The sequence below is a fragment of the Protopterus annectens genome, chromosome 3.part1, assembly GCF_019279795.1.
Source record: "Protopterus annectens isolate FY-2018-M chromosome 3.part1, PAN1.0, whole genome shotgun sequence".
NCBI classification, from domain to species: Eukaryota; Metazoa; Chordata; order Ceratodontiformes; family Protopteridae; genus Protopterus; species Protopterus annectens.
In genome coordinates, this window is record NC_056732.1 from 1,890,730,048 (window position 1) to 1,890,752,039 (window position 21,992).

At 40.8% G+C, this 21,992-nt stretch overlaps 1 long non-coding RNA gene across 1 annotated transcript in view; it reads left to right on the forward strand.

Moving 5' to 3' along the window:
* The window catches only part of LOC122798807, a 116,265-nt gene extending 94,886 nt beyond the window's left edge, over positions 1-21,379 (forward strand). Inside the window, exon 3 of the long non-coding RNA XR_006364307.1 lies at positions 19,403-21,379. This is a non-coding gene — a long non-coding RNA (uncharacterized LOC122798807). The remainder of the gene's footprint in view (positions 1-19,402) is intronic.
* Positions 21,380-21,992: the final 613 nt, after the last annotated feature.

Below are 21,992 nucleotides of genomic sequence, written 5' to 3' on the forward strand. Positions count from 1 at the left end.
AGTGAGGGGAGTGCACAGGTGCTAGTGGTGAGGATTGAGACTCCTTGATTACTGGGTCAGTGCACAGGCATCACAGTGAGTATGAGGCTTTAAACAGTTTACAACAGGATATCTATATTGTAATTAAACCAGCAGATAAGGCTGGCCTGATTGTGGTCATGGACCGGGAATATTATTACAATACCACAAAGGGGGTGTTAAATGATGTCGTGATCTTTAAGATGATTAGTTTTGAAGATATGTATAGAATGTTTTCTAGATTTGATAATGTTTTATATGAATGCTTTCTCAACAATGAGATCAGTATGGACTTGTATAATTATTTCAAGGTTCATGCACCATTGATTCCTGTTATACAGGGACTCACAAAAATACATAAAAATTCTGTTACCCCGCCTCTTAGACCAATAGCATCTGGGAACTCTTGGTAGATGGTCCTCTGGTGGAAAAGAATCAGAATATTTTGAAGGACTGTCAACATTTTTTGAATGATTTGTATGTTTTTGTCTCAGATTGGGAAGTAGGGGCTGACAAAGAATTTTTGATAGATACATTGGATGCACATTCATAATTTATGACCATCCCTAACATGATAGGTGTAGAAATGTTTAAGACATATTTGATGAGTGGTGGGACAAATGAATATGTTTGTTAATTTATTATGTTCAGTCATGGAATTAGTACTTGAAAATAACATTATTTGATCATCAGTTATATTTACAAAGAGACAGTGTGGCCATGGAGACCTCTAGCATTAATAGTTATGGCAATATTGTCATGGCCACATGGAAGGGGCAAAATTTTTTTAGATCGGAGAAATGGGATCAGGTAGTATTTTATAAACATTTTGTCAATTTATTTTTGATATGGCATGGAAGTATATCAGAGTTCGAGGTGTTATTTAGAGAATTAAACGATAATACTACCATTCTAAGCTTGATATGAATTACACCCCACGAGAGTTAGATTTTTTAGATGTTAAGGTTCTTAGAGATTCTATGATAAGTTTAACTACTAAGATCTATAGAAAGGAATGTTACAGGAATTCATTGCTCCATAGAACGAGTATGCGTCAGAGACATAAATGTTGTGAAAGGTCAGGATATGAGATTTTCTTAGTTGACTGCTGGTGAGATGGATTTTATAGCTTCATAGCTGTGTACTAGGCTAATGGCCCTGGAGCCTTTACAAGCCTAGTTCAAAGAGTAACCCTGGCATCATGCCACCAGATCTTAGCAGGAGTGGCCTTAGGTCAGCTGGTGCCCTACGCAAAAGGGCTCCAAGGTGCCCCCCACCACACCACCCGGTGCCCCCATTCTGGTCTACCTATACTAAATCAGCACTGGAAAAGCACCCCTACTAGAGCGGTGCCCTAGGCGGCTGCCTAGTTGGCCTATGCCTAAGGCCGGCTATGGACCTTAGTTCCCAGTACCTCTGTCGAGTAGAGCCACTGGTGTGATCCTCGGGGGAATTTTCTATTTCCCATCCACTCATTAAGATTTCTCTTAAAGAGGGCTAGTCAGGTGCTCTGCTTGACATGTAGGAGAAGTCTGTTCCATAGCATGGGCAGTCTCTGGGTTATGAACCTGTCCCTCCAGCATGCTCTGTTGATTGTGGTAATGAGGCTGAGGTCTCTGGAGCATGTGGCATGGAGGGACTGGGATTTCTTTAGATGTAGCATTGCTAACAGAGCTGAGTCAGACATGGCTTTGTAAGTCAAGCAGAAATTGCCTCTAAGTAGTCAATATGAGACAGAGAATAGTTGGAGATTTTTTGAGTCTGTTCATATAGGACTCTGTTCATATAGGACAAGTGTTTAAGGCCTAGGATCTTCTTTGTGAGGTACTTTTGCGGCCTCTCCAGTTGTTGCAGGTGTCTAGTGAAGCACATGCCAAATGGGGCATTGAACTTGATGATTGACCTAATGAGGGAAGAGTAGAGGGAGACAGTGACCTCTTTTTTCCTGGATGCAAAACCCTTAGTAATGAGATTTGCCACATAGAAGGCCACAGTGGCAATGTGTTGATCAAATGAGAGGTTACTGTCAACCTGTGTTCCCAGATCTCTTATAACACCTTCTGTGTTCAGTGGACTACCATCAATGTGGTAATTCATGGGAACCAGTTTTTTTCCAAAGAGGATGACGACACATTTTTTGGCATTGAGCTTAAGGCCATGGTTCTGATGCCATTCGGTCTCAGTGAGGCCATTCTGTAGGATGTCAGCATCACTTAGGGAGTTAATAATAGTTCCCAACTTGCAATCATCTGCAAATTTTGTCAGCCAGAGTTCCTTCGTGCTTGCCTGGACTTCAGAGAAGTAGATACTGAACAGGAGCGGACCCAGGACTGAGCCCTGTGGGACTCCACTCATGAATAGACAGCACCCAGACTTGAGTCAGCTTCTTTCACACTGTGGGTTCTATCTGTGAGCCAGTTTACAACCCACCTAGTGATATAAGGGATGATGCCTAGCTTAGTGAGTTTTTCTGTGATTCCTGAGTGGGGAATGGTATCAAAGGCCTTGGCCAGATCAAGGTAGGCTGTATGAACCACCTTGCCTTCATCCACAGCTCTGATGACTGACTCAAAGAAGTCAACCAAGTTGAGCAGGCATGATCTACCCTTCACAAAACCAAACTGTGTAGGATCCAGAGTTTGGAGATTCCCTATAACCTTGTTTATTAGGTTTGTGATAATGCATTCCATAGCTTTGCATAGCAGACTCGTCAGACAACGGGGCGATAGTACCTAGGGTCTGTAGTCGCGCCTCCTTTGTTGATAGGGATGACTGTACTGGTGCACCATTCGGTAGGGACAAAGCCTGAGGTGAGGCTGTGATTAAACAGGGCACACAGGCAAGGTGCCAGTTCACTCTGTAGTTTATGTAGAACACAGCCAGGGATATTGTCAGGTCCCTTAGAAGCTGTAGTCTTGGCCTTGGACAGTACTGTTTTAACTTGTGCAGCAGTAATACTGGCTGCCTGGCAATCTACTGGTATTGTGATTGGTCCTTTGGGGGGAGGGGTAAAGCTGGCACTGAATCTGTCGGCCAGTATATTGGCAATATCTGTTGGCTTGATATAGGAGGTATGATTGTGCAGTAGCTCAGATTAAATCTGGGTATTGCCGTGGGGATTCTTTACATAAATATAGAAGGCCTTGTGGTTGTCTTTACTAGCTGTTGCAATTCTGTTTTCATAGCTAGCTTTAGAGGATTTGATGAGGGATCTCAACTTTTTGTTGAGACTGGTAAGGGAGTTTTTCCAGTTTTGGGACTTCATCTTATTCCACATCAGTTTCCTCCTCCTGTTATAGAGTTTATTTATTGCAGGGGACCACCAGATTGGCTTCCTTTTTTTGGAGGAGAGCATCTTGGTTTTGTTGGGTATGTTGAGGTCCATGCATTTCTGTACGTGTTTGTACAGTGCATTGATGTATGATTCAATGGTCATGCAATTATTCTCCATTTGCATGGGTGCTGTGAAGTTAGCCACCTCTGTTTTTAGAAATCAAAAGTTGGCTTTGGAGAAGTTTTTCATGGTGATTACCTTTATGGGGGGGGGGGGGTGGGAGGGATGTGGATTTCCAAAGTGATTAGTTTGTGGTCAGATCTAACCAGGGAGGAGCTGACTATTGATGTAGAGCAACAGTCGCCCATGTTAGTAATGACCATGTCAAGGATGTTGCTACCTCTAGTAGGGGTAAGAACGAGCTGGTCCAGGGCATTGGAATTAATGAACTCCAGGAAACGTTGGGCAAGTGTATTGGTACATGAGTAGTTTTCCCAGTTAATGGAGGGGTAGTTGAAGTCGCCTAGTGTGAGAGTGTTGGGTTGAACCCTAATATTCTCCAGGGTGCTTAGGAACATGCTCTCTTCAAAATGAGTTATCATATTTGGGGGACTAAGTTTTTTGAAAGAGGGTATACAGATAGTGTAACACATGGTATACTTAATGAAGTCCCAGTTTGGCGAAGGGGTATAGCTAAACCATATTTCTCACACAATATTAGCACTATTCAGAAAATGAGGGACAATGAGATGCTTGCGCATTTCCCCACTTACTTTTCCAGCAATGTTAATGTGGAAACTGATGTAGTAAGGGAACACTGGACTATTTTGGCACATGATCCAGAAATTAGAACTATACTAGGGGACAGACCTAGTTTTTTGTTCAAGAGCAAGAAGTCCCTCAGAAGGATTTTATGTTATCCTAAAGATAGTTCTATGATTCCCACTCAGAATGTTAGATATGATACCTTTCTCTGCAACAAATGTAACTTCTGTAGATATATATTTACTTTGGGCTGTTTTGTGCATCCAAATTATAACAAAGAGTGGGAAGGTCACACTGAAAAACCAGTCAGTAAAAACTAAATGAAAACTCCAGCCAAGCCAGAACTTCCAATGAGTAGCCTCCCAAACCTCCTGTAAAAGAGGCACATGAGATATATGCAAATAACCCTTATGAACACCAGGTGTTTTAGCTAAATGGCGATTCTGATTGCCCATGACTTTTACGTTTGAAGTTGTTTCAATGGACAATCTCAGTCCAATAAAGCCAAACCCCACTAGCTATGGATATGTATATATTGGCCTTCTTATGACCTCTTCAGCATAGCACAAGCAGAGTGTTTGACTAAGCATAAGAAACACAGGGTTGTTATACCCAGCTGATGTCCATTATCATTAGGGTGACTGCAAAATATCCCAACTAACAAATTAAAACAAAGAGTGAGAAGGTCACCCTGAAAAAACAATCAGTAAAAACTAAATGAAAACTCCAGCCAAGCTAGGACTTCCAATGAGTAACCTCCCAAACCTCCTGTAAAAGAGGCACATTAGATATATGCAAATAACCCTTATGAACATAAAGTGTTTAAGCTAAGTGGTGATTCTGATTGCCCATGACTTTTATATTTGAAACAGTTTTAATGGACAACTTCAGGCCAATAAAGCCAAACCCCACTAGCTATGGATATGCATATTTCAGCCTTGTTATGACAACATCAGCATAGCACAAGCAAAGTGTTTGACTAAGCATATGAAGCACAGGGTTGTTATACCCAGCTGATGTCCATTATCATTAGAGTGACTGCAGAATATCCCAACTAACAAATTAAAACAAAGAGTGAGAAGGTCACACTGAAAAAACAATCAGTAAAAACTAAATGAAAACTCCAGCTAAGCTATAACTTCCAGTGAGTGTTTTCATTTTGTTTTTACTGATTGTTTTTTCAGTGTCAAGTACAGATGCTTGGGGTTGGTAAAGAGAATTATATTAGAATTATATATTGGCTTTCCAACACTCAGGATCCTGGATATATATTATAGTTTAGGAACAATATTTGTGGTTTAGTAGTGTGGACAGTGTTGGTTTGGTTGTAAACTAGTTTTGGTCAGTGATGGATATGGCAACTCTCATTAAGGGTCTTTCTTTGGACTCTGATGACTTGCGCATTTTTGGCCTGGGGTCAGGTAACATCAACAATGGTTCTGGAGTTCAGGACCCTACTCAGGATTGTAGATCCGCTTTTGCCAAGTTGACCAAAAATTTGATTACTCTTAGGAAAAATGTTTGGCACCTCAAACTTTTTAGGGCATACCAATGGAGCAGAATAGTTCCAAGAGGATTAAGATCTAGGCTGCTGCTTATGGTTGCTGAACCAGATGAATGCCTTTTGGCAAAATGGTCTGAGGCACAAGAACAGGTCTCTATGACCTTTGTGAATATATTGACTAGTTATTATGAGAGGAAGGTGGAGGAACAATCTGCTTATGTCTGGGGGGCCAGCAAAACATTGGAAGATTTTTTGACACTTCCATGTTATAAGAATTGTACTGAAAAACTTTGCAAGTATTTGTTAGAATCGGACTCTGTTCTTAAAGAGAGGAAATTTAAGAAGTTCACTCATGATGTTGGGGATTATGACAGGGGTAAGCCCTTTGAGGTTCATCCTAGAGTTAAATTTGTGATGCCTGTTCAAACCCCGAAGAAATCAAGAGCCTCACGGCCCAAATCTATATTGAAAAAAAGAAATAGGGAGTCTGCCACATCTGGTGAAGATTCATTATCAAATACAGATTGGGAGGATGGCCATACCAGAGTCTCACATGTTCCCAAGAGGAATAATTTTGAGCAGAGTTTGGTAGGGGGAATCCCTTTAGGCATAAGTCTCCAAGACGAGGGGGCAGGAAGCATAATATATCATATGGATCTTGGGGAGATTCTTCAAAACATGAGCTAAATTTAGATAATCAAGTGAATAATGTGCACAATGTATCTTCTGTTAGATTGGATGAGCAACAACTGGAGGTGCTAAATAAAGGTTTAAACTTTGTGCCAGGTTTTGTTGTCCAGGAGTATCATTTTGCACAAGATATTGTGAATTTCTGTCGTAATCTTAATTTAAAATATTTTTTTCACAATTCTGAGGGGAGTAAGATGTGTTCTTCTAAATTTAGAAACTTTCGCTTCAGGTCTTCAGTATTTAAGCCACCTATGCTACCCATTGTACAAATTTTTCAGAATGAAGTTCTTAAGGATTTGCATTTACATTTGAATAAACAAGATATGGTGAAACATCAAAGATTATGTGTTGAAAATCTTGTTAACAACAAGGAAATTGTCATCGTGTCTGCGGACAAGGGTGGAGCAGTGGCGGTTCAAAATTTGGTGGACTATGAAGAGGAGGGTGAGCGCCAACTATATAATAAATCTCATTATCAGGAAATGGTTGTTGATCCAACCAATAAGTTTAAACAGGATATTGATCATTTCCTCAATCTAGCAGAAGATGAGGACATTATCACCAAGGAAGTTTGTTTTCATCTTAAGGTAGACCATCCTAAAAAACTGTATATCTATTTTTTGCCCAAGATCCATAAGGATTACAATAAACCACCCGGTCGACCGATTGTTTCAGGCAGAGGCTCTTTGACTGAGCCTTTGTCAGAATTCCTTACTTTGACCCCTGGATTCATGAAGCTCGGTGCAAGGCCGGTGTAAGGCTTGCGCCGGCCGTGCGGTGTATATATGGAGTAGTAGCGCCATATGCATATTAATTAAGGTGTGCAGCCGCCACAGCCATGTGCATAGGAAATGTGCGCGAGTGCATGGGGCGTAACGAAGTTGCGGAGGGAGGCATGTCAATGTCAGCTGTTGATGAGCAACCTAAACTGCTGAATATTATATTCTGCCTGCAGTAATAATCGCACCTATCAGTGTCCATGGAGACTGAAACGTATGCAAAGCATGCAAGATAGTCGCTGCGAACAGAAAATGAAGAAGCAAACACAAATGCACAGTAGGGAATAACAGGTCCCTACCCTTGAACAAATGACAGAAAAACTGTGTGCCCATAGTCCAATGTAGTGTTGATAGGTATACCATGTGGAAGTGAAACGTATCATATGTTAGGGCGCTACCAGGAGGTACGTCCAGCCCAATGGAGAGGGCCACTAGCTGACCCATAATGTGAGGGAGGGCACATAGCTGTGCAGATGTGTCCATAACAAAATACATGAGGAGAAATGTAGATATATATGTAGCGACTGTAATAGTCATATACAAAAGGTATGTCTGTATCCCATATAAGAAATGTGATAGGGAATAGAATACACATGTAAACGAATCAGGAGCATAGGAACAGCTACAACAATAAGGACACATGTAGGCCGAAAGGAACAGTATGACCTGTACCATTGACTAAGAATACCACCTGTCCAACTTTGCAAGCGACAGTACCTCTGTGGCCAGATGTGTCCTGACACAAGCTTGCAAACATGGCAAATGTGCAGAGATTATAGGACATAATCATCCCTCAGACGTCATGTAATAGTTGCATTAAACAGTTGTTCTCCACACGTATATTACATAAATGTCATAAGAAAAAGAATAAGCCACCGAAATGCTACAAGACTAAAGCTTAGATATAGGCAAGAGTTGTAAGTTCGATCTGCCGAACTGACCATGGGTATGTGTTGGCATGTAAAATGTGTTGTGTTCACCGCAAATGTTACACTGTGGCCAATTGAAAAGGTGGAAACAGTACCGTAGACTGTGGGGAGGCATTGTCCACAACAGTTGGATATGTGGAAGGAATAGCATGGACATAGGAAAAGGTGTCATCCCCCCAATGAGTACAACAGGTCTGCAAAACCCGGGAGTCAGCGGTAGAAGCTGAACATGTATGTGACACAGCCGAACGGGTAGTACCCGGGTATACCAACCAAGTAATGAAAGTGAAGTATGGGCGTGTACCTATGTGCGTGAGGTATAGCACATGGAAAGCAAACATGGCAGGGTAGTCCACACAACCATAAAGGTACCCAACACTTGTAGGGTAGTCAGTGTGCTACTCTGGCCATGTCATGGCCCAACAACCAAAGTAGTGAGCTATCGGATGTGAGGAATTTGCATGTGAGGGGTGGATGGGTAATGGTAAAATCCGCAAAGGCGATACTGTGTCATATGCAGAAAAGGTGAACCAGAGGTATAGGAGGGGGCAGCGGGTGAAGTGGACATAAACACAAACACATGGAGAAACAGCTGCAAGACAAGCAGACAGGGCATAGTGTAGAACACAATCCCACAAACATATGTATATGGAAATGTGCGATCCAAATGTATAGATATGTCACAGTCACATACCCACAGGTTGGTCCTGATATAAATGGCCATAACAAATGCAACACACCTGGCTGCATAATGGGCTACCCAGCATACCCTCCACATCACACAACCCACCCCCGTAACAGAATGTCCACCAAATCCAGCCGTACTTGGCCTACTGGTTCGTTGCAGACACAGCTACACATAGTGACTCCTACGCATATGTAGTAGGTATTGTCACCCTAGGCAGTTTCAGGATTGCAAACCATGTATCCCCTGCATGTAAAACCCCATGCGCGTTCTCATAAAGCCAAAAGAATCTTCGATATTGGTCTTGTCCAATTTTTGGGATATCCCTCACGGGATACCTAACTTGTGTAAATAGTAGAATGGGTATGATGATAAGATGTCCAATCCTGTAGATATCTGGACACAAGTCAGAACGTGAAGTAGAGGTCCATGACACTGTCCAGACCTAAGTGGTCATGCATAACCTACTATCCAAGATAAAACACCTTCCCGTGATGCACGTGTCCCGACACGAATAAGCGGGAGAATATATTGCACACATTCGCATAGTGGTAAATGGCATAAGGGTGAGGAAGACACTGACGTAAACAGGATAACCCTGACCAAGTGTGAGGGATACTTACTGTGTGCAGGCATGACTGACCATACCTGTCAACCTGTGTGAGCTAGATATGTAGACAAAGCCGTGAATACAAGTGAGACAAAGGTCCAAAAGCAGGGACAATTGGTAAAGATAGCTTTTAGAAACATAGAAATATGATAGAATAACAGTTGGCACAATGGCATCAATGTCCGGAGTATGAAGTCTGAAACCCAACTGTCTGCCAGCACGTTCTGACTTCAGTCTTTAATGCAGAGCTACTGCTGTGCTAGAACACAACAGCGTATTACAAAGGTCCATACCATACCACTCAACTGTCCAGATATATGCAGAATGACCAGAGTTTTGCCTCAGATTGTCGTTTTGTGCCTCCGATGATCTGCATCTGTCTGGTAAATAGCTGAGGATTGATGTCACTAAATGAGGATTATATTGAGTTTAAGACTCCACATCCTGCAGAAAAGTCATGCTAATGCAAAACCTAGTATTCTAGCAACGTTCTAAGCTTGTAAGAGCAATAATTAAAATGTGTCTCTATTAGTCCCCCCATCATGTAGGTTTTGCGCAGATTTGTTGCTCTAAGAGGGTGAGAGGTATGGTCCATACATATTTACAGTAACAACCCTTCACATTTGTGTAATGTACAACTGCATACCTGTGGTCACTTTATGTCCGAGATAATAATCCCCCGTATGACTGAATACAGGTAACAGTCAAATGTGAATGGGAACACCCCTCACCGTGGAGTATGGACTGTAACAACCCCACCAATAATATTCATTGCCAACAGAATAAGCTGCTGACAGGTTCCCAAACACCTGTGTCTATAAACACAGGTAAAATTTCATAATAGGGAGAAATTCCCTGCCCATATGCTTCGTCTGACATTTGAACTCGGCCAGGGGAGTTCGTTCACCAGGTGGACAAGCCTAAACCCAGACCACTACATGAACACCCTGACAATCAAAGACCTGTATGTGCCAGGACTATATGCCTTGGTGTTCTGCATATCCGTGGAGTGATTAACAATGCAGCTGGGGTCAACAGCAGTAGACAATAGAGAATGTGTAATATGTAGTACCGTGTTTTTCCCAGCAGGAGAATGGATGCCTGTGTCTTAAGTGAAGAGGTGAGGCGTATGTTGAGGTAGCTAAGTACTATGGGTATGCATATCAATGAGGCAGAACACCAATATAATAGTGGTTCCGGCATCCGGCCAACGTGAATGCAGCCCCGGTTGACCTACCACCTCTGCACATAAAACTTTAGAGTGTAATGAATGCATTCGTGCTGTACACACATTTAAATATGTAAAGTTGAAAGTGTGTTCCGCATCAGTTCGTAAACCGGAATACAGATATATAACTGTTACGGTCAGAAGTATGAAAGGCCATGTAAGCACAAATATCTATTAAACATATGTAACCCGCAATAAGGATATGTAAGTGCGCCTGCACGAATGTAACCCACTCACAGCATAGCAAATGAATGCTGTTTTCTCCACGTTATATATACATGGCTCATACCTGTTAACCCCGTAAAGTATGAAACCGGACAAAGCCATGAAAACAACTGGTAACAAATAGGGACAATCTCCACATATTGCCCTAACTGGGTGGTGACTTGATTTGTATGTGCGTGCAGTCTATCGCACCCAGCACCTCCGGGTAGTGTGCTACACGGTGGAAGTGGCGCATATTGCTGGCCAACTCCTTCTGAGTTCGGGGGAAGTATATCTGCTCATTGGCATGTGGTAACATGGCATCCAGGAATTGGTGTAGTACCCTGGATGCCGATGCCTGTGAGATCCCCATTATATCTCCAGTTGGCCTTTGAAAGGTACCTGTGGCCAGTATTCGCAGGCTTACACATACCTTCGTGTCCACTGGGATGGGTTCCCCTCTGTTGTTTCTGGTTCTCAGGCATGGCCGTCACAGTTCCACTATTTGCTGTAAAATGTCCCTGTCCACCCTGTAATGCTCTACTATCTCCAGATCATGTAGCCCCTGGTAGGTTACCCTTGGTCTGAACACTCTTCTTCTCCTCCGAGGCCTGCGGTGGTTGTCGGCATCATCCTTCACAACAGCGTCAGTCTCTAACACATGCTGATGAATCACAGCTATGGCAGCTCCCAACATGTACATGTTAAAAGTTCCCTGTGTGTTTACACTTATGGTGCAGTGTTTTGGAATACACAGGTGTGTGTAGGGTGCTTTCACACTTTATACTATTGTGCTGTGAACACCGATGTTGTCATAGGGTGTGTATGTATGATTGTAGCTACAGGGCATCTTATGTGTTTTACTACCGGAACTACTATTGTGGGGCCTTTGGTGTTGAATTACATTTGGCTGCTGTGGATTACCTCTTGACCTTCCCTTTACATTTCTGCACGTTCCACCTAACATTTTCTGGCATGCATCCAGCAGCCTACTTTCATTTGTACTTTCCTGGACCTGGCGTATCTTGCGTTATGTGTGCTATTGCCGGTCTACTGTCAGTTTGCTTTGCTCTGCTATGACAGCTCTCCTATCTTTGCAATCCAATGCCTCCCCTCCTTTCTTTGCATTCCAATGCCTCCCCTATCCTGTTTTGCAGGTTTCTGTGAGCAAACTTGTCAGCTGCTCTCGATTGGCCGCCGTGAGTTGATTGGTGTTGATTGCTCATTAGTACTCCAATTACCCTACTTCAGCATTTCCTTCTTTTCTTCCCCTGACCTTCCTGTTTGTGCTATTGTTCATGGCGCATGCATCTGATTACTGGGTTTCGGGCACGTTTTCATCCCCGTACACATGCGCTTTTGGGCACCATGTGTGCTGTCAGCTAAACGATTCTATACCTTCCTCCCCACCCCTGTCCTGCAGCTTTGCTTAGCAACGGACAGGCCAGATTTGCATTGCTCCAATGTGCTTACTGCTATGGTGGCACACCCCTCTGCTGATGTCATGCATCTCCTCTGAGCCACTCCTCGGTGTTATAGCGCTGCACCGTATGGTACAACCTTCATCTGGTGAGACATTTGCGATTCAGTATTATCTGCCTCATTTGCATGGCATTGACTACTAATTCATAGTTACTGCGCCGAACACTGTCGCAGGCCCTTAGCAACCCTTGCACCTTGGTTGTGGTGTTCCATGCCTACCATTGTGTATTATGGTGTAGACCTGATTTCTATTCCATTGCGATTTTATGACATTTTTATATTATTTCTTTATGTTACAGTTTGCGCACACATGCCCTGCGGTTGTACTGTGCGTTACTGTGGACATGACATTAAATGTTGTTTTTTAGGTGTTGTGCATCTTTTCTTATGCCATTGGCTGTGTATTTTGCCATTGGCATATGTTAACTTTGTAATACATGAGTCTGGCCCGCTTCCATAGCTCCGATGTTCTGTTTGGGAAAATGTAAACCGTGTTTTTTGGTTTACATTTCCGTGGGCTTGCGCTACGCCTGCACCACTTCATGAATTGCTATATGCCTTCATTTGCATGGTGCGACACTGCGCATGGGGTGATTAGCATACCTAAGCTGAGGGCTGTGCAGTTCTGGCATACGCCGGTAGTGCACGTGGAATTGGATCGTACCTGAATCGCTCGGCGGCCATATTTGGTGTTATACCGCCTACGCTACGCCTGCGCCTGGTGCAAGCTTCATGAATCCCGGGGTATATTTAAAACCATTAATATAATTGATACGGTCTAGAATACAGGACACAACCCAGTTTCTCTCCATTATATCCGATATGCAATTGGAGTCCAACTGGCTCTTATGCACTTTGGATGTCACCTCCTTGTACACCAACATCCCCCATTGGGCAGGACTTATGGCCTTGCAGTATTGGATAGATCGAGCCAATATGTACAAACCAGGTTTTAATACTCACCTAATTTGCATGGCAGAAATGGTTCTGACCCATAATATTTTTTTTTATTTTTAAAGATAGGTGTTTTTAGCAACTTCAAGGTACTGCTATGGGGGCTTCTTTTGTCCCCATTTATGCAGACCTATTTATTGCGTATGTGGAGGAACAATTGATATATGACACTAGTCATAATATATATATGTATGGTTCTACCTGACATAATCGAAACCCCAGAACACTGACAATGAAATTACCGACACCACATAACCGACAGTGTAAAAACACGAAACCTCACAACCCCGACAACGAAATAACCGATGGTACACAAACACGAAACCTCATACACTGCACACACCACAATAACAACAATCAACAAACAAAACACATCCCCTGTCCAAAAACCACACACACAACACAAGCACACCAAAATCCCTACAAACCCACACTAAACCACACATACACAACTATCTACAACCCTAACCCAAACCCTAACCCTAAGGTCCGTCACTATCGCATACTCAGCTAACCCGCGCCCTAACCCTAACTCACTTAACCCACCCCTATCCCCACAGACCATCAATATCCACACTTACCTTACTAGCACCCTAACATCCGTCACTACCGCATACTTACACAGCCTTTTCCCATGTCGGCATCCTCGGCGTCAGTGTTTTCATCCATCGCGTCGGTCTTCTGCTTGTCGATCTTCTGGCACTCACGATTCGCTTGTCGGTGTTTTCCGCTGTCGATGAAGTCAGGTAGACCCATATATATATATATATATATATATATATATATATATATATATATAAACAAAATGGATATTTGGAGGAGATATGTTGATGACTGTTTGGTGTGGAGAATGGATGAGGAATTCCTTTTGGAATTTTTGGAATATTTGAATTGCAATATGTGGGGTGTCGAATTTAAGTTGAATTACACTAGATCAGATATCACTTTCTTGGATATGTCAGTTAGGAAAACAGATTTGGACGCTTTAGAGAGTGAGGTATTTAGGAAGTTTCCACAATTCAACACCCTACTAATGCTACAAGCTTCCACCCACAACAAGTCATCAAGAATATCCCCAAATGCTACAAGCTTCCACCCACATGTCATCAAGAATATCCCCAAATCACAATTTCTCCGGATTAAGAAAATTTGTTCAGATTCTTCCACGTACGACCATCACCAACGAGCTTTAACATCTAGGTTTAAGAACAGGGGATAGCAAGTGGGTGACATCACTAGGGCCAGTCAATTTGCCAATCAACAGGATAGAGCAGAGTTGTCATATCGGGTTCGGGATACTGAAAAATCACAGGTACTCAGATTAATTACAACTTATGGGAGAAACACCAATAGTTTTATGAATATTATTCATAGACACTGGCATCTATTAAGATCAGATGACACTCTAAACAACTATATTGGTGATCAATGTTTCTATTCTTTTCAGAAGGGGCAGTGTTTGGGATCCTTATTTAGCCATTATAAAAGGGTTTAAGACAAAGGTGCAGGTTCAACCAAACAAATGACAATGACTGGTCAACTGATATTGGGTTGTTATCCATGTAGCCACTGTATTTATTGTCCAAGAGTGTTGAAGTCAAATAGTTTTACATCCCAGAATTCTCCACATGTATATAATGTCCTATTTTTTGCCAATTGTAACACTACTTGGGTTATTTATTTAGCCCAATGTAGTTATCTGGCATTTTATGTGGGACAAACATCCCGGCCCTTTAAAATAAGGGTTGGGGAACATTTAAGTAACATAAAAAACAAGAAAGGTTCAAGTTCTCTATTTAAACACATGCTTAAATATCCGACGGGATTTTTTAGTTTTATGGTATTGACGATATTAAGTTTAGGAACAAAGAGGCTCACACACTACATGAAATGTTAACAAACAAAGAGAAAATGTGGAATATTAAACTGGGGGCCCTTTTTTCTCATCGTTAAATGACCAATTTTGAAACATCTTCACACAAAATTGTATATTTGTATCAACACAAAGTGCTCTTTGTTTTGTTTAGTTAATTATGTTTGTAACATGATAATAATTGTTTAATTTATATGATATATATTGCTATTGATACGGTAGTATTTCTTATGTGCACTAGAGGGCTTCATTAGACACCATTTATAAGGGAGATATTAATGCTAGCTACATCTTTTTACCTTTTCAAGGTTGGTTGCTGAAGAAGGCTTTTGCCGAAACCAGTATAAACATACCGGTGTATTGTTGACTATTGGTCATGGAATAAAACTGTTTTGTAACAAGCCACAGGAGATGTTGGGTGCTAGCTTTTTCCTTTTTCATTGGATATGACTGCAAAATATCCCAACTAACAAATTAAAACAAAGAGTGAGAAGGTCACACTGAAAAACCAATCAGTAAAAACTAAATGAAAGCTCCAGTCAAGCTAGAACTTCCAGTGAGTGTTTTCATTTAGTTTTTACTGATTGTTTTTTCAGTGTGACCTTCTCACTCTTTGTTTTAATTTGTTAGTTGGGGTATTCTGCAGTCATCATAATGATAATGGACATCAGCTGGGTATAACAACCCTGTGTTTCATATGCTTAGTCAAACACTTTGCTTGTGCTATGCTGATGTTGTCATAACAAGGCTGAAATATGCATATCCATAGCTAGTGGGGTTTGGCTTTATTGGCCTGAAGTTGTCCATTAAAACTGTTTCAAATATAGAAGTCATGGGCAATCAGAATCACCACTTAGCTTAAACACTTTATGTTCATAAGGGTTATTTGCATATATCTAATGTGCCTCTTTTACAGGAGGTTTGGGAGGTTACTCATTGGAAGTCCTAGCTTGGCTGGAGTTTTCATTTAGTTTTTACTGATTGTTTTTTCAGGGTGACCCTCTCACTCTTTGTTTTAATTTGATAGCTGGGATATTTTACCTTCCCACTCTTTGTTTTAATTTGTTAGTTGGGATATTTTGCAGTCACCCTAATGATAATGGACATCAGCTGGGTATAACAAACCTGTGTTTCTTATTCTTAGTCCAACACTCTGCTTGTGTGATGCTGACAAGGTTATAACAAATCTGAAATATGTCCATCCATACTTAGTGAGGTATGGCTTTATTGGCCTGAAATTGTCCAATAAAATGACTTCAAACATAAAAATCATGGGCAATCAGAATCACCATTTAGCTGAAATGCCTGATGTTCATAAGGTTCAATTGCATATATCCCATGTGCTTCTGTTACAGGAGGTTTGGGAGGTCACTCATTGGAAGTTTTAGCTTGGCTGGAGTTTTCATTTAATTTTTACTGATTGGTTTTTCAGTGTTACCTTCTCACTCTTTGTTTTAATTTTGCAGTCACCCTAATGATAATGGACGTCAGCTGGGTATAACAACCCTGTGTTTCTTATGCTTAGTCAAACACTGTGTGTGTGCTATGCTGACGGTCATAACAAGGCCAAAATATGAATATCCATAGCTAGTGTGATTTGGCTTTTTTCTTCTTTTGGCTTTTTGCAGTTAGGGGTCACTACAGCAGATCACCTGTCTACTCATGATTGGCAGTGGAGTTTTACAGTGTCAATTTGCTAGCCGGAATCCATCCTTCCACAGAAGGCATGCACACACTCATGCCTAGGGCCAATTTAGAGTGTTCAGTCCACCTACAGCATGTCATTGGGAGGAAACCCACGTGACCACAGGGAGGACATGAAGACTCCGTACAGAAGGCACCCCAGCTGAGGTTCGAACTGGAGAACCTCTTGCTGTGAGGCAACAACACTAACCACTGCACCACCATGGCCACTAGTGGGGCTTGAATTTATTGACCTGAAATTTTCCATTAAAATGACTTCAAATGTAAAAGTCATGGGCAATCAGAATCGCCATTTAGCTGAAACATCTGATATTCATAAGGGTCATTTACATATATCCCATGTGCCTCTGTTACAGGAGGTTTGGGACATCACTCTTTGGAAGTTCTAGCTTAGCTGGCATTTTCATCTAGTTTTTACTGACTGGATTCATTTTTCAGTGTGACTTTCTCACTCTTTTTTTAATTTGTTAGTTGGAATATTTTGCAGTCACCCTAATGATAATGGACATCAGCTGGGTATAACAACCCTGTGTTTCTTATGCTAACACTCTGCTTGTGCTATGCTAATGAGGTCATAACAAGGCTGAAATGAGTATAGCTAGTAGGGTTTGGCTTTATTAGTCTGAAATTATCCATTAAAGCAACTTCAAACATAAAATTCATAGGGAGTCAGAATTGCCGTTTATCTGAAACACCTGATGTTTATAAGGGTCACTTTTGTATGTCCTATGTGCCTCAGTTACAGGAGGTTTGGGAGGTCAGTCATTGAAAGTTCTAGCTTAGCTGGAGTTTTTATTTAGTTTTTACTGATTGGTTTTTCAGTGTGACCTTCTCACTCTTTGTTTTAATTTGTTAGTTGGGATATTTTGCAGTCACCCTAATGATAATGGGCATCAGCTGGGTATAACAACCCTGTGCTTCTTATTCTTAGTCAAACACTCTGCTTGTGTTATGCTGACAAAGTCATAACAAGGCCAAAATATGCATATCTATAGCTAGTGGGGTTTGGCTTTATTGGTCTGAAATTGTCCGTTAAAATGACTTCAAACGTAAAAGTCATGGGCAATCAGAATTGCCATTTAGCTAAAACACCTGATGTTCATAAGGATCATTTGCATATCACATTTAGCACTTCAGCAAGTTGTGATTTGTAGAATGTGATGTATTTGGCAGTATTTAATGTCTGTATAGCCTTCTATGTTGGAAAAAACAACAGAAGGTTTAGGTTTAGGAGCAGGGAGCATTTACAGAATATTAGGAATGCAGTTTTAACAAATGCTGTGGCCCAACATGTTTCTATATATTATGATACCCATACAATTCAGGTTTTTAGTGATTTGAGGTTATCAAGCAGTACGAATGGGGAGGGGGCATAGTTACCACTCAAACCTGTACTTAAAAACAGAATGCTTTTAAACTAATGTATGTTTTAAAAAATGTTTATTTTTTTTATTGACCACTCTTATGGTTGGTTGTTTTTTTCTATATGGTTATATCATTTTTATTTTTTATTTTTTTTGTCTCTGTATTACATATTCTTGGTTCCATGTAACATTATAGTTTTGAAGTATAGCTGGTAACAGGACTGTTTTTTTAACATGATTGATTTGCATCTAAGTGATTAATTGTATTTGAATATTTAATAGAGAAGAGTATTTATTTATTCCATGTTACAATTGCTTTCAATGTCTGAAGAAGTAGTGGCTTGTCACTATGAAAGCTCTAACATTCTGTTATTAATAAGCCTGGTTTTGATATCTTTTATTGTGTAATCCTTTTGTCGTTGATTGGTCCAGTGGATTCTGTGGTGGATTTTTTATTTACTTTATTTATTCTTCGCTGGACCATTCATTTGTGGTGCCAATGTTGGTTTTAGTTTTGGACTTCTATTGTTCCACTAAACTAACTATCAGATGATCAAGTAAACACTGTTCCACTTATCTGGTTATCAGATGACCAGGAAAACATTTTAATGCACTTTATTTCTAGAAACAGAGGTAATATAAATCTCAGTTTACCTTCATATGTGCGTTCTGCACACAGGCGAAAAGCAGATGTTCAAAAGGAGGTTTGCAAAGTTAGCAAACGTTGAATGCAAAATGCTTCAAATGTGCAATAAGTGAATGCACAGTGACATTCGTTAATTGCAGATTCGGCATTTTGGGGCAGATTGCACTATAGTGGGTATTGGAAAATGAACCCTTTCCCACTGTAGTGCAATCTCAGAGTTAGTATATTAAAGTAGGGGGAGGGGTGCAGCCCCCTGCATTACTCTTCATTGCATTAAATATTTGACTTTTGTGTTCGAAAATCAGTGAATCTGCTTTACGATTTGCTGATTTTTGAACATTGGAAACTGTTGTGGTTTTGTGTTTCATGCTTACGATTCACTCATATGAGCAATTGCACAAGTGATTTTCATCCATGTAAAGGTAAACCATAAATCTCATCTCCTCAGCTTACACTTTTATTACCCATAAATACGTACTCTCTGGAAACCTGGAGAATTTCATGAAATTAATTAGGATAAACTTAAGTAAATATTTAAGAATGATTTGTCAATCAAATGTTCTTAAGATGCAGTTTCTACCTACAAGTTCATATAGCATTAATGTTGCAGTTGACTGAAACTAGAATGCTGACATTTTTGCTTTCCTAGTGGTGTATTATATACTAATATTTTTATTTATCTTATTGTTATAGATTCACATCTGAACTGAAGTTTTCTCTTTAAATACACAATTCTTGAATTTACAAAAGGTTTGCATGAGAGAAGTATCTTCATCCTGGGAAAGTCATGAGCTACAGATGTTCATTCTGCAAAACTAAATGTATACGGTGGAGGACTTTGACCATCACATATTTTCTACTTTGCATTTTACCTATCAGTCTGGGAAGAAACTGGTTGTCAGGGTAGTCTGTGAGATATTGCTTAATATATTATTGCCAATTGCAGTTACCTTAGTAGCGATGAAGTGTATCAAAAACAATGGTCAAGAATCACATAACATCCTGCCTAACTGCTACATTTGATCCTTTGCAATTCACATAGAGGCCAAATTGTTCTATTGCAGCTCCCATAGGCTAAACACATCATCACACCTTGGACCACCTGGAAAATAGACTGTTATGTACGCATGCTGTTCATAGACTTCATCTCTTCCTTCAATATGGTAATTCCACAACAGCTGCTGTTCATGTTGAGTAATCTAGGCATAGAAAACAAGTTATGCAACTGGATCCTTGAGTTCCTGACTGAAAGGCCACAAATAGTTTGAGCAGGAAAACATCACTCAAACAGCATCACCCTAAACACCACGGTCCCAAAATGTTGTGTACTCGGTCCATTTCTTTCACAGTTCTAACACATGACTGCACAGCTACTCATCATTCAAACAGAATCATCAAATTTGCAGATGACACCACAGTAATTGTCCTCATCAAGGAGGAAGATGAGGGGAGCTTACAGGCAGGAGGATGAACCAACTCATTCATTGGTGCACTGACAACAACTTGGCACTAAATGTTGGGAAAACCATGAAAATCATCAATTTTAGGAAGGATAATAAGCCACACACTCCTGGCATCAGTGGTGTTGCAGTGGAGTGACTAAATCGCACCAAATTCCTAGAGGAATATTTCTCCCAGACTTAAGTTGGACCACAAACACTTCCTACCTTATAAAGAGAGCCCAACAATGTCTCCACTTCCTTAGGTGACTTGGTAGAGCTAAACTCTTGCCACAGGTACTACTTACCTTCTACAGAGCCATGGCTGAGTGCCCACTGACAAACAACATGATTGCCTAATGTGGAAATTGCTCGCAGGCCGATCAGAAGCCACTGGATAAACATTAAATGGGACACAAAAATCATTGATTCCAGCCTTCAGTCCCTACAGGATATATTCACAGAGATGCTATGGGAGAGTCCGAAAACAATTGAGGGGTATACACCATCCAGCTCATGGACTGTTCAAACTCCTGCCAACAAGGAAGTGCTACAGAATCATTAGATGCGGGACGTCCAGATCCCATAACTTCTTCCCACACACTATCAGACTGCCAAATAACAAACCCATAGCTTAATACGCTACATGGTAATGATTCCACCACCTCCTCCCCCTACTGTGTCTCCTCCCCGTTTCTCAATCTCTGCCTACTCTGCTTCTTCTCCCCCCTCATTCTGCCACTATGTCTCACTAGTACCTATACCTGTTTGTATTACTAGACTCTTCCGACCGTTCCCTTCCACAACACTCCAGTCTTCAGTCTATACTCCTACTTCCAATATCTCCCTCCTCTTTCTGTACCCTGCCTCTTCCTTTCACTGCATGCCTGGATCACTCTCTTCCATGTGCCTCACCACACTTGTACATATATTAGTAATTTTCCCTACCAATGAATTGATTTTCAGTCTGCATCCTGTGCTTATAAGATGCACAATAGTATATTTCTGTTTGAATTTTGTACAATGTATGAGGAGGAACAAAATGAATCTATTTCTGCTGCATGTACCTCCTTTTGATTTTTAAATGCTGTATTGATTGCATGTGTAAATACTTACTTTTTTCTTTACTGTTATGGACCTTTTCTCCTTGAGTTTCTGCTGAAAAATGGCACCTGTCCAGCCAGACAACCCAGTTAACAAATGGCAAAGAAATAAACAAATGGCAAATAAATTATGTGTGTGCAATATGTCATTGCTGTTTACATAACTATCTACATAGCTCACTTTATATTGAGACTGAGACTCATATGTCTCCATCTGCAGTAGGAAAATTGTAAGTTTATGGCATATATTGGTGATGGCTAAATTTTTACATGTGTTTCTTTAGGGTCTCTATTATAACAACGGACAATCAAATGATTGAACGTTGTTCCTAAACACTGAATTCACAAAACATCGAACAACCAGAACAGCGATTATTTTTCCCAGGGGAAAAAAATTGCTGTTCCCCCAAAAAAAAAACATTAAACATAGTGGGGTGCTTCACCTTCCACACCCCCTACTTAAATATACCAACTCCAAGAATGCACTACAGTGGAGGAAACAGCAGAATCCAGACGGCCGGCCCAGCACTTTCTTTCCCTGAGAAAAAAGTTGCTGTTCTGGCCTTCGCTATTTTGCCGGTTCGACATGTAGTGTTCGAACAAATGGCATTCGATCATCTGAGCATTCACTTAAGTAAAGGAGACCCATTTCTTTATCTATTTATAGTACTATTTTTTTATATATTTTTATATTTCTACCAAGACTATTCCTGTTTTTGTATTCATTTTGTTTCTGCTGTG